Here is a 12,906-nt window from a genome sequence, read left to right as displayed (position 1 = left end):
CAGGCATTCAAATTATGTTCATTTGTTTAAATACAGATTGTCATCTTTTCTCAAATGTCTAAAAAACAATCTGAAAATAGATTGCAAGATGAAACAGCTCAAGTCCCTTTTTGCCTTTTCCATTCATAACTATCAAGATGAATTAGCAATTCCGTTACCTAGATATCTGGATACGTCATACTTTCGTGCTAAGTTTCCATACACCTATATAATTATTAGTAAGAAAGTTTCAAGGTAGCATTTTATTTACCGCAAAGCAACTAAACAAGAAGGAAAATGTGTAAAACTTGTATTTAGAAATGTCAAGACACAGTTTTAAATAACTCATGCAGCAAAAATTATTATAATTCAATAAATTTTAGAATGTAATATTCTGTCATAATGTTAATGGTTTGCAATTACTTTTAAAATTGATTGTATCTGGAAAATGCTCTTTTTCTTGTTGTTGTTTATTGCTGCTGCTGTCTGGTTTCCCACTAAACTAGCAAATTCTGGTTCTTACTTGTTCAGTTTAATTGTTGAAGCGTTAAGTTTTTTAATGTAAATTTCAAATATGTTATCTCAAAAACAAAAATCAGAAGGGAAGAGGGAGGCAGGATGGGATGGATAGAAAGTGAGGTAAGAAAGGAGGGAATAACACCAGATCTACAAACTGTATTGAACCTATTAAAAAGAAATTGTCAAATTGAAACACTAAAAAAATCTTAAAAACAAAAGGTAAACATAATTCTTAATATTTCCTAGATTACAATGAAATGATAGTTTTATAGCTTAAATGCTTATATTTTAACATAAACAGGGCTTAACCTTTCTTGCTAAAGTTTTCATTTAAATTTTGTTTTTGAACTTAGGAAAAGAAATATTCACACATAGTAGAAGAGAACAAATTTTCAAAAAGGTAAAAACAAAGCAACGATGTAAAAATTCATTTGAGAAATAAAGTCAAATTTTGGTCCTCAAAACAACCAAACAGCCTGGGTCTTTCAGCCCAACTACAAAGTTGGTGCCATGTCTATGAGCTCCAGGGGTGGGAGTCCAGTCCATTGTGGCCCAGGTCACCTGCTTCTGGTCCATGTGCCTGCCTGTTTGGTGGAGGCTACATCCATGAGCCTCTGAGGTGGACAGTCTGGTTGGGCCAGGGTTATCTGGCTCTTTGGGCCTGTCTTAGTATGGCTGCTGGGCTCCTTTAGCCCCGGGGGGTGGCGGGGAGGGTTCTTAGGCCCACCAACTTGGTTGGTGCCAAGTTCATGAGACCTGGGGTGTGGGGGTGTCTGGTGGGGCCAGGATCATCTGGCCCAACTCTTTGGGCCCACTTGCACAGTGGATGCAGGGGCAGGGGTTCTGCTGGGGCCCAGGTCACCTGGCCCTGCTCCCTGAGCCTGCTTGTGCAGTGGGTGCTGGGTCTGTGAGTGGAAAAGATAGTGAGTAGTGGACGCTGGCCCAGATCCACATGGAGAATATGGCAGCCCACTGGGACCTGCAGAGTACCTTGTTACCATAGCAGAGGAAGGAGAACAGAACAAATTGCATAACTACTCCAGGCAAATAATGACAGCAAATATGTGGGCAAACGGAGACCAGGGTAGACTATGTCAGCCAATGCACCAGGGAAATGTTCTCTCTTCCTTGGACTGGTGACTTTGACAGCATTTCAGAACTATCAAAATCACCTGTGCAGACCCCTCCCTCGGCGTGTGCACCACATCGGGACCCCGGGGTCGATATTGTGTGGCTGTTGGGACTGGACTGGTTGGGAGGCTGGATGTGGCTTCTTCCCTTATCTTCCCCCTCCCTTACAGAAATAGGAAGAAGAAATAGAAAATTTGGGGCCTGGCACAGTAGCATGCACCAGGATCCCATATGAACACTGGTTCATGTCCTGGCAGCCCCACTTCCCATCCAACTCCCCGCTTGTTGTCTGGGAAAGCAATGGAGGATGGCCCAAAACGTTGGGACCCTGCACCCATGTGGGAGACCTGAAAGAAGCTTCTGGCTCCTGGCTCTTGGCTTCAGATCAGCGTAGCTCCAACCATTGGGGCCACTTGGGGGCTGAATCATCAGATTCAGTGGAACAGCGGGGACTTGAACTGGTGCCCATATGGGATCCTGGGACATGCAAGGTGAGGTAAGAAAGGAGGGACATCAAATGTTGGCACCAGTCAAGGTTGGACCCGACTGAAGCCAGGACTCAGAAGCTCACTCTGGGTCTCTCACATGAATGACAGCGATCCAAGTACATGAGGCATCATCCAGAATGAAGAACAGAGCCAAGGTCCAAACCCAGACAGTCCCAGCTGGTGACTAATCAAGGTCTCCAATGCCACCCTGCATAGTTAACAACTGGAGGGTATTCAGTGGTTCTGATGCATATGCCCTCTTGGCTTACATGCAATCCCAATCACGCTCAAGGATAGGAAGAAAACACACAAGCAGACATTTCTGATTTATAGTGTGTCCCACACACTGGTAGTAATTTCTGTGTGACTTACATCTATAGCTCTTTTTACAAACAAAGAGAATTCCTTTCTTATATTGCTATTGAAGGAAGCATCATGTGTACTGATGCTGTGGAGGGGGCAGAGCTGAGGGGAGATTGAACGATGTTCTGAAACTACATCTAGCCCACTTGGTTTTCAATGAGCAGAGTGAAATTAAACGTCTTTGAGAACAAGAATTCTAAACTTTATCCCAAGTGCTTGAGATGCCTGTTCTCTATAATACTGGCAGGAGTGTCTTTGACTTCATGTAGTCGCTATGCCTCTAGGACTGTGGACTCACCGGCAGCACAAGGTTTGTTCAAGCAAACAGGTTAGTGTTAGCTCCCAGGGGACTGAAATCACTGAACATGTTGCAGTTAGCGTTACACAGTGTGCAAGTACTATTCAAAGATGGAACATTTATAATAGGCATAATATTCAACAATAAGAAAAGTAGTAGAAATTATGGAAATATATAAATGTCTATTTATATGGTTAACTATATAATTATATCAGAATCGAGATATATTTCGAAGACAAGAAAAAAGAAAAATGTTTTTCTTCCTTTTTTCTTAATGATGAGGAAAGAGGCCCAGATGTGTGTATTCATTTCTGACCTGGATGAATGCATTTTCTGGGATAAGGCACATTTTATCTCAAAGAACACTGACATCATTTATACGTTTATATCAGAGAAAATGAGCCAAACAGACACTTGAAATTCAGCATGTGTGGTAGAAATTATAAATTTGCTGATCAGAATTTTCAGAAAATTGTAACCCATTCAATGAAATTGGTAGTGCTATTTCTGGTCAGTTTAGCCACCTCCTAGTCTCCCTTCTTCATCTTTCAAAATCGGAAAAAGACTTGTGGAAACATATCTGACTGAAATACTTCTTCTGAAAGTATATTTACAGGATATAGACTCTGTAGGAACATGAACCTTGGCAAGGTCACATACAGTAGAGAAAAATCTTTCACCAATGAGTCTATCTACTAGGGAATGTCAGTATCTTTACAAGGCCTGGATGCCTTGACACACACTTTCAGAGCTGGCAAAGTGGTTTAGCACAGTAACAGTCAGCCTGCAAGCCTCTATGCCACATGGGTGTGGTGCATGCCTTGGCTGCTCCACTTGTGATCCAGCTCTGCACTTAAGGACCTGAGCATCCACAGAGGATGGCCCGAGTCCACGGGCCTCTGCAACCGCATGGGAGACATAGAGAAAGCTCCTGGCTCTTGGTTTTGGCCATTGTAGCTGTTTGCGGAGTGAACCAGCAGATGGAAGATCTCTGTCTCTCTGTATCTCCATCCCTCTGCAAACCTGGCTTCTGAGTAAAAAGCAAATAAGGCTTGAAAAAGAAATACTCTTTCTATTTATAAACAGTTCATATGTTATGGCTGGCAATTTTGGCAATACATCAAGTAGTGAAGAATAGCTGTCTTTTGTTACGCCAGCGCAGAGGTATGCACATTGTAGATGTGCAAAATGAATCTGAATTAGATGCATTCTTATTAAGACAATTAAGTGCAAAAACATGCACCATATAAAAATACACGTGGTGGGAAAAGTATATGGATTGAATGAAATAATTTTCTGTGAATTTAAGACTTGAGAATCTTTATCAACTAATCCGTCGTATTTTCCAGCTTACCAACTGTAGTGCATTTACAAGAGCATACAATGTTTTGTCCCAAAGGGAGTTTCAGTTTCATCGAACAAAGTAAGTTTGTCTTTCATATGTTTAAGCAATATATCCGACCGTTGAGATGAATATGAGTCAGAGTGCACAATGCATTAAAAATGCAAGTAAGATGTGTCATTGGTGCAGGAATGAAGATGCTACTTTGGAAGTGTATCCCATAAGTTCCAAGCCTGGTTTCCCTCCTAATTCGTGCTTTTTTTTTCCCTCATGCATACCAAGGGAGGTAGCAGGTGATGCCTGGATTGGAGTTGATTGAATTCTGTCCCACTTCTGGCTGTGTGAGACCCAGAGACTGAGCCAATGTGTGGGAAATATCTCTGTTTATGTATCTCTGCCTAATACCACAAAATTTACATTTTATTTTGAAGGAATAAACATTGCCTAATTTAAACACAGAATAATACAGGAGCAAGACGTAACGATTTCATTGAGCTGCATTTACACACACACGCATATCAATAAATTCTTGTTTAGTAGGTTATTGTAGCTGTGTCAATTTTGATTGTCAATCACAACAATCTTGTGATCTAAACATTATTTCTCAAAACTTACAGGTGAATTTGAGACTTGGCCTGAAAGCAAATCTAAGGACCAGGCAGTCTGTTTTCTGCAGCACACACCTGCAGGATTCTGAAGAGCTAACTTTATTTTGAAACTGACAAAACAATTTGTAACATGGGTGGGGCTTCTCCCTACATCTCCCCCTTCACCCCAGATACAGGAAAGAAAAACAATGTGGAAATAATAGTCTTACACACTTTTCTGTAGCCCTTGAAGCTTTGTGCCCTAATTAACTATGTAAAGTCAAAAATAAAGACAAAAAACCCAATTTGTAATTAATAAACAATGCTTTTTCTCACGGGTCCATCGGCATTTATGTACTTAACTCCTTATTATCGTCATTGCCCTAAAGTATGAAAAAGTGTATTTTCATTATGCTATGAGCAGCATATGTCACTAATAAACGCAGTGTATTTGTATTTTAATGAATAAATGTTTATTTAAACAATATATACTTTATGTTATTTAATTTATATATTTATATATTACATATTTATGTATTCTTTAAATTATATATACATATTTTATTTCATTTTATGACACAGTTTCATAGGTTCTGGGATTTCCCCCAACCCCTCCAAAAAGCCCTCTCCCCATATTGGATTCCTCCATATTGTTACAGTAGTCCAGTTCATGTCCAGTCATGGTTCCTTCATTGCAGGCATGGACCGTGCAGAGTCCAGCATCTTTAAATAATATATACTTATTAAAGTATGCTTGATAAATATAGTTAATGGTAAAAATACTTTACCAATGGAAAAAAAATGTTGGTGAAAAGATAAATGATTCATAATTTCTTCCCTAAATTGGTTAAACACATAGTGGAGAAATTCTAATTCTTTGACACTGTTTCTTGATGTTTATTGATGTTCTCTTGGCTTATTTTAGTGTTTTCCATTGTCATTTTCATTTTTTGTTTATTCAGAGGAAAAATGATCATATATATGTAAAGAACATTAATTTCTTTTCATTACTATTGTATAAATATTGTTAAAGTTAATGTATAAGTTGTCTCAATTATTCAAAGATTATTCCTAAACAAATTACTCAGCTTTGAGTTAGTATTCTTTAATTGCAGTTGCAGGTGTAAAAATGACTATGGTGATCCATTAGGCTGGGTCCCTGCTTTCTGGTAGCTTTCCATACTGTAGTGCGGTTCAAATTCCTGCTGTTATCCTGATCTAGTGTATTACGAATGTGCTGGAAATGCAGCAGAACAGGGCCAATTACTTTGGCCTCTGCCACCCATAAGGGATGTTTGGATGAAGTTCTAGCTCATGACTTTAGGTTGGCCCAGCCCGGACAATCCCCAATGTTGCAGGGTATTTTGCTGGCCAAGGGGAGTGTGTCCCCGTGGATGGAGGATACATCCTCCTTCTCTGCTCCTCTCATTTTCTTTTTCTCCCCATAACCCTGAATTTCAAAATAAATAAATAAATAACAATGTCTCTTTAAAAAATAGAACAAAACTTTCTATAGCTACGTATAAATACAATCAGAAATAGATAGTAAAATAAAAAAGATAAGGACTGTATACCCAGTATACATATTCAATTATTAATTCATTGAATAAATATTTATTATATACCAGGACTATGAGAGCCTCTAGGCATACAATAGAAAACAAGATACGTGTTCATCACGCAAGTTGTTTGCTATTTGTTTCTCTCACTGGCATCTAAAATTTGTGAGATTAAGGTCTCTTTGTGTTGCTCCTTGCTGTCAGTAGCATCTGGGATAGGGCTTGGCATCTTACTGTAGCCAAAAATATCTGCTGGATGAGTGAATGAAGTAAATGAGCAATGCCAACAAGCTAGTAGTGAGATAAGCAAAAACAAACAACAAAATGTGTGAGATGGTTTTCCAACTGTGATGACTGTGGTGAAGCAAAAACAATCCCTAATTGCAGACAGAAAACAAGAGAGGGTTATACTTTCTGTAAAAGGCAAAATGCTGCAGAAATTGGACTTGGCAAGATTAGCTGGGGCTGGTTCTGGGGGACCTTCATCCTTCAGGTCAGGACAAGGAGGGCAGACGTTGTGCTGTGGGACACGATTGCAAGCTGGTCACCAGGACACATTCCATTTTTTCCTTACTGGCAAGATCCTGATTTTTGCAAAGGCAGCAGTGTTAATAATAATGATAAAAAATGAACAGAAGCTCTAGTTCCTTGGCTTCCCTGAATTGCAACAGAGCCACAAAATGTATTTCCTATTTTAAAGACATCTGATTATTTTTATTTCCTTAAAAGACAGTAAGGAGAACACCCTGCCTGGTTGTCTTCGCCAAGTACCTGTAACAGTTGCGACAGTCCAGGCCAAAGCAGGAAGTCAGGAACTTTATGTTTTGTACATCGGTGACAAGACCTAACTGCAGTGAGATGTCCCTTGCCTTCAGGAAAAAAAAATCAGAATTGGAAACAGAGCCAGGACTCAGTTCCAGGCTCTCCTTCATGAACGTTATAGCCAGCAGTCTAACTGGCTGGGTTAAATGGTATGTTTCTGATAATGTCGATGGGGAGGACTTTTGGGTGCTTGCAGGAACATTCTGCTTTCTGGTGAAGGGTACACTGCAACCCTTGCTTTGCTTTATACTTTTTCATTTTATATTAGATGCCTGCAATGCCTTCCGCTAACCCTGTCTTCTTTTCACATTAAAGAAAAGACTGAACAATTATAGAAACCTTTCTCACCTTTGTTTGGCGTTCGGAACCAATGTGCGTGGCCCTCTGACTTCAGACTGCTTGCCATTAATCTTATATTGTAAAATAACCGTTAATCAGGTTTTGTCTTGCTTAGAGTGTAATACATTTCTAATAGTGGCAAATATGTCTTGCACAGAGGAATGCATTGAACATACATTTAAAGAAGGGAAAGACAGCTGACAAAGAGGCATCTCATAAAGGCAACAATGAATTGAACAAAGCCATGAGATTCCTTTTCTTTTTTATTTGTAACGAGTGAAATCAACAGCCGATGCGCTAGACGTCCGTGTGTCTGAGTCTTTTCACTTAACCTTTCTTAGACTTTGGTTTCATCAGCTGTAAAATGAAAAGGCCTGGACTAAATGACCTTCAAGCTTTCCCTCAACTCTGCAAGCCTATGCTTATAATAATAGTTTTATTCTTTCTGTGAGTCTGGAAGCTGTATAGATGTAGGAACATTGATTCTTGGGTGTGAAGAGGAGAGTGCATGTGGCCTCAGTTTTGTTCACAAAATCAATGAGAGTTGAATAGAAGAAACACTGAGAGCCAGCCAGGGTCAGGTGGAAGTTGTACAATATGAATTATTCATGGGTTAGGTCTGCAATGTTCTGGTTTTTCTCCGAAAGTGCTCTTCCAAGAGGATCAAGAGTGGAAGGGTGAGATGCAAAGGGGACTCTGGCAAACTTGGATGTAGAAAAAAAAAATTAAAGTGCTGTGTGGAAGTGCGTCTAGACAATGAAAGTGAAGTAAGATTATCCACAATATCTGAGTAGTGTTGAGGATCTCAAAGAAAATAAAAAAAAACTTTTCCTTGAGAGTAATATCCAAAGAAGGAAATTTTCCATATCTTTTACATTTTTTTAAAAAAAGATATTCAGTACATGAAGAATGGATAGGTAGCATAACATTTATTTCATGTTATTTCACCAACCATACACAGAGTTTACCAAAAGCCTAATGATACTGATAAATTGTACAATGTGTCAATTCTGCCTTTGTTTCTGTCTTGTCTGCCACAAACGTTACTTTCAATAAAAATTAAACCAAAATAAAATAATCAAATAACATGAATAGATAGGGGACTTAGTACGGCTGAATAGAGATGTTACCGTGCACCCCTCACAAAACAGAACCTAAACAACAAATGAATATCTGCATTTCAAGGTGTGTGATTCAGGAGAACAGAGGCCCCAGCAGATAACAGAAATCAGGCAGTGGCATAGAGAGAAGAAAAACGTGCACCAAGTCCTGATTGCCACCAGGAGGAAGGGTATAGGAAGATGCCAGGAGAACCCCAGTGCCACAACTGCCATCAGTCCTTGCCAAGGAGTTTTCTACAGTCATCATAGACTTGGAGCCCAATTAGGGGACTACCAGGAGTCTGCATTATAGATTTGATTTTAAAAAGTAGCCTATACTTTCCCCCCCAAATTCTCAGAACTCAGGCTGCTTCAGCCTGTGTAGTCCTAAGAGTAGTCCTTGTGGGAGCTCGAGCTGTTATAGGTAACAGAAACCTCTTCACACCACTGTCCTCGGCACCCTACAAACAGTCCACTCCATCTACAAAAATGGCAACAGTCAAGAGTCATAACAACTTAAGTTATCCCACCAATGCAACTGTGATCCCTTTGCCCAAGTGCGTGAGTACCCTGTATCACATGCACAGGTGGTTCATCATGGTTGAGGAGGTCACTCCAAGATCTGAGGAATCAAGTCATTTTCCCCCTCTGAACTGTAGCCATCTCCTACATACCCTATCAACCCTCTGCCACCTACTACTATTGCTGGCTGGCATGCATCACTGGAGAGAGTGAGATTCTTTAGGCTACAGCTCCCCTGACTGCTGCTGCCAGTGGTGCTTGCAAAGTAGGGTCTGGGACACCTACTCCATAATTTACAGAGCCAATCTCACCATTGCCATTAATGAAACTCTTCCCCATGCAGTGTTGCCTACCCATTTAGGTCCTTGGAACATATTTTTTAGGCTTCAGATCCCTGCTGTTGCCACTGCTTTTGCTAATGTCCAGAGATCCCTGCCAAAAATGAAATGTTTCAGAAGTTTCTCAGGAAACATCCACCATGCTTGATGCCTTCTCATCAGCCTCATTGCTGAAATAACCACACTGTGGGAACACCATTTCCATTAGTGTGTTCCCCATATCCACTGATCTCACTAGAATGCCCGATTCTGGCATGCATAGACTATGAACTTGCAACCCAACGCACCATGCTCAGAGTTTTTAGTTATGGCAGAGGGAGTTTTACGGAGACCATGTTGTGGTACCACTGCAGCTCTAGGCACTGGAACCCAGTAACCTGGCATCTTACCTGACTTCTTAAGACACATCCTCAGGAGAAAGTTTTTCTTTCTTTTTTTTTTTTTTTTTTACAACACATTTCAAAATTGGTAGAGACAGCTTATTGGCCAGTTGTATAAATACCAATGCAGGAGCATGAGAAATAGGAAAAAGTGGGGTAACATGTGTACCCTGAAAGACTCTGAGTCTCTGTCCCCCACGTGGAACATCTGGATTGGGCTTCCACTCCTGGTTTGGCCTGGCTCCCGCCTGGTGTGGTTGATATCTGGGGAGCAAACCAGTGGACAAAGGATTTCTCTCTCTCTCTCTCTCTCTGCCTTTCAAACAGTAACAACAAAAAATCACATGAAGCCAAAATTATTCCCAAATAGCTAAAGCAATCCTGAACAAGAAGATGAACACACGTTCTTTCACAATAAGCACTTTAGAAAATTATTTATTTTTACTTGAAAGTCAGAGTTACAAAGAGAGAGGGAGGGCTCAGACAGAGAGTTTCCCCGTGCTGGTTCACTCCCCAAATGACCACAGCAATGGCTGAGCTTGTCCGAAGCTGGGACTCAGGAACTAGTTCTGGGGGTCCCACGAGGGCTCAGGGACCCAGGGCCTTGCGCATCCTCTGATGCCTTCCTAGACCATGATCAGGGAGCTGGATCGGGAGTGGAGCAGTCAAGATATGAACTGGAAACTGTATGTGCTGTCAGCCTTGTAGGCAATGGTGCTGTGAAAAAAACCATGTTGACTAAAGTAAGATGTCTAGCTGCTTGCTGAAATGTTCATTAACTAATCATCTGGAACATGTTATTTTAGTTTGCATTTCCCAGATGACTAGCTGTTGAACATTTTTCATATACTTGTTGGTCATTTGCATTTCTAATTTTGAGAAGTTATCTACTCAGATCATTTGCGCATGGTTTCACTTAGATTGTTGCAAAAAGCAAAAAAATAACTAACTAAATAAAATGCTGGTGGGCATTTGGAGTGAAAAGAATTTATACATCACAGGCAGAAAAGTCAATTATTACAGGCATTGTAGGGAAGAGGCTGGTTCCTTAAAAAAAAAAAAAACATAGTAGATTTACCATAGGTTACATCTATGTCACTAGTGCAGAGAGATAAAATCAGCACATCAAATCACCTGAAATCTTTGATTTATTGCAGCACTTTTCACAAAAGCCAAGGGATAGAATTCAAATCACTGTTGAATGTGAAAAGATATGTAGCGACTGTACACAATGGATTATCACTCAGCAATAAAAAGAATAAAATTCTGACATCTACAGCAAAATGAATGGAGTTGGAGCACATTGTATAAGTGAAATAAACCAGATACAGATAGACAAATACCAGATGATTCTCCCTTAAACATGGGAACTAAAAAAAAAAAGTTAATCTGAAAGCAGAATATAATTGCTGAAGTCTGGAAAGGTTGTGCGGAGGAAGATTGAAGATGGATAATGAGTATTAAAAACTCAAATGGGTAATAGGTTATAGTACTCAAGGTTACAATCACGCATGAGACAGCTTAGCAAAAACTAGAGGAGAGAGCTTCAATGGTCCCAAACATAAAGGAAAAAATAAGATGAAAATGATAATTGCCCTTTTTGTTAGTACATATTATATGCTTGTACTGATATAGCTCACCACATGAAAAAAATGTATAATTATTATGTTAACTAAAAAGTGATGTCACAAAACTATAAAAGAAATATTCAACCAGTTTTAACTTATTATTTTCCTAGACCTAAGTCTACTTGTAGAAAGACTTAGATTTAAAACATGTTTTCAGAAACTTTTGAACCTGAAATTATGGTCAAAAGAAGTGTTGTTTTAGTAAGCGGGAAGAGATAAAAATCAATAATTCTCAGAATTTCCTATGTCAAACCTTACTAAAATTATCAAGCTTAATTTAAAAAAACAAAAGTTAGGAAACTTTAATATCAATATCCACCAGAAAGAAATGATCATATAAGCAATATAAAAGTGGATGGAAAATGAAACGAAGGTTTGTTATCGTCCTAGGTTCACTGGAAACAAATCATGTCAGACTAATACCTTTATCTTTTATTGATATGATTTGTACTAGAGTGGCAACTGAGAATTAATCCATAAACCGGAAAGATTTATGGACAGCTTACTTTACAAGCAGACAGTGCTATGTGGGGGAATAACTAATACCGCTAATTCAGCATTTCACGCTGCACCATCTTGTAGCCACAATGACACAAATACATGCTAAATATTATGAGCGATTGCTAAAGTAGAGAAATTTCAAAGGAAGGAAAGATTAACTTTGGTTGGAGGAATCATGCTGTGCCATTTAGTTTGGAGTATGGAGTACTGGGTTTTGATGAAAATGACCTACACATGGTCTATTGCTGCCCTTTGATTCACTGACCTCCCTCCCCTGACCCGGAAATGCCAGGTCATGACTAAAGATCTTGAATATATGCCATCAGGTAATTCTCCTTTGCTCTTTAAATGGTACAGTGAATTGAATGTCAGTCTCTGAACTTACTATAGCCTTCCGAAGGAGACCTAATAAAAAATTGCTTTGGGCAGTGGGTTTCAAAAGCTGGGGTAACTGCAGTGTCCTGAGGAATGAGCAATGCTGGGGGTAAGTTTTTCCAGCACTGAATTCTCTACTTATTATTAGCTTTTAAGGAAGTTGCTTATGGGCCTGGTGTGGTGGCCTAGTGGCTAAAGTCCTTGCCTTAAAAATGCTGGGACCCCATATGAGCACCATTTCCAATCCTATCCACCTCCCTGCCTGTGGCCTGGGAAAGCAGTCAAGGACAGCCCAAAGCCTTGGGACCCTGCACCTAGGAGACCTGAAATAGCTCCTGGCTTCTGGCTTCATATCAGCGCAGCTCTGACTATTGTGGTCACTTGGGGAATCTTCCTCTCTGTCTCTCTTCCTCTCTCTATATATCTGACTTTGCAATAAAAATAAATAAATCTTTAAAAAATACATTTTAAAAAAAGGAAGTTGCTTATGAAGGAGCTTTATTACAGAGAAGGTTGAACTTCAGGTGAAAGAGAATTAAAATTGTGGTGTTATTTCTTAAAAATATAATATTTAAAGAATATCACTTAATTTTTTCAAAATGTTGAGACATCCACCAATTTTTCAATATTGCCCT

Source organism: Ochotona princeps, chromosome 25 (assembly GCF_030435755.1).
Source record: "Ochotona princeps isolate mOchPri1 chromosome 25, mOchPri1.hap1, whole genome shotgun sequence".
Taxonomy (NCBI): Eukaryota; Metazoa; Chordata; class Mammalia; order Lagomorpha; family Ochotonidae; genus Ochotona; species Ochotona princeps.
Note: the sequence above shows the minus strand (reverse complement) of the source record.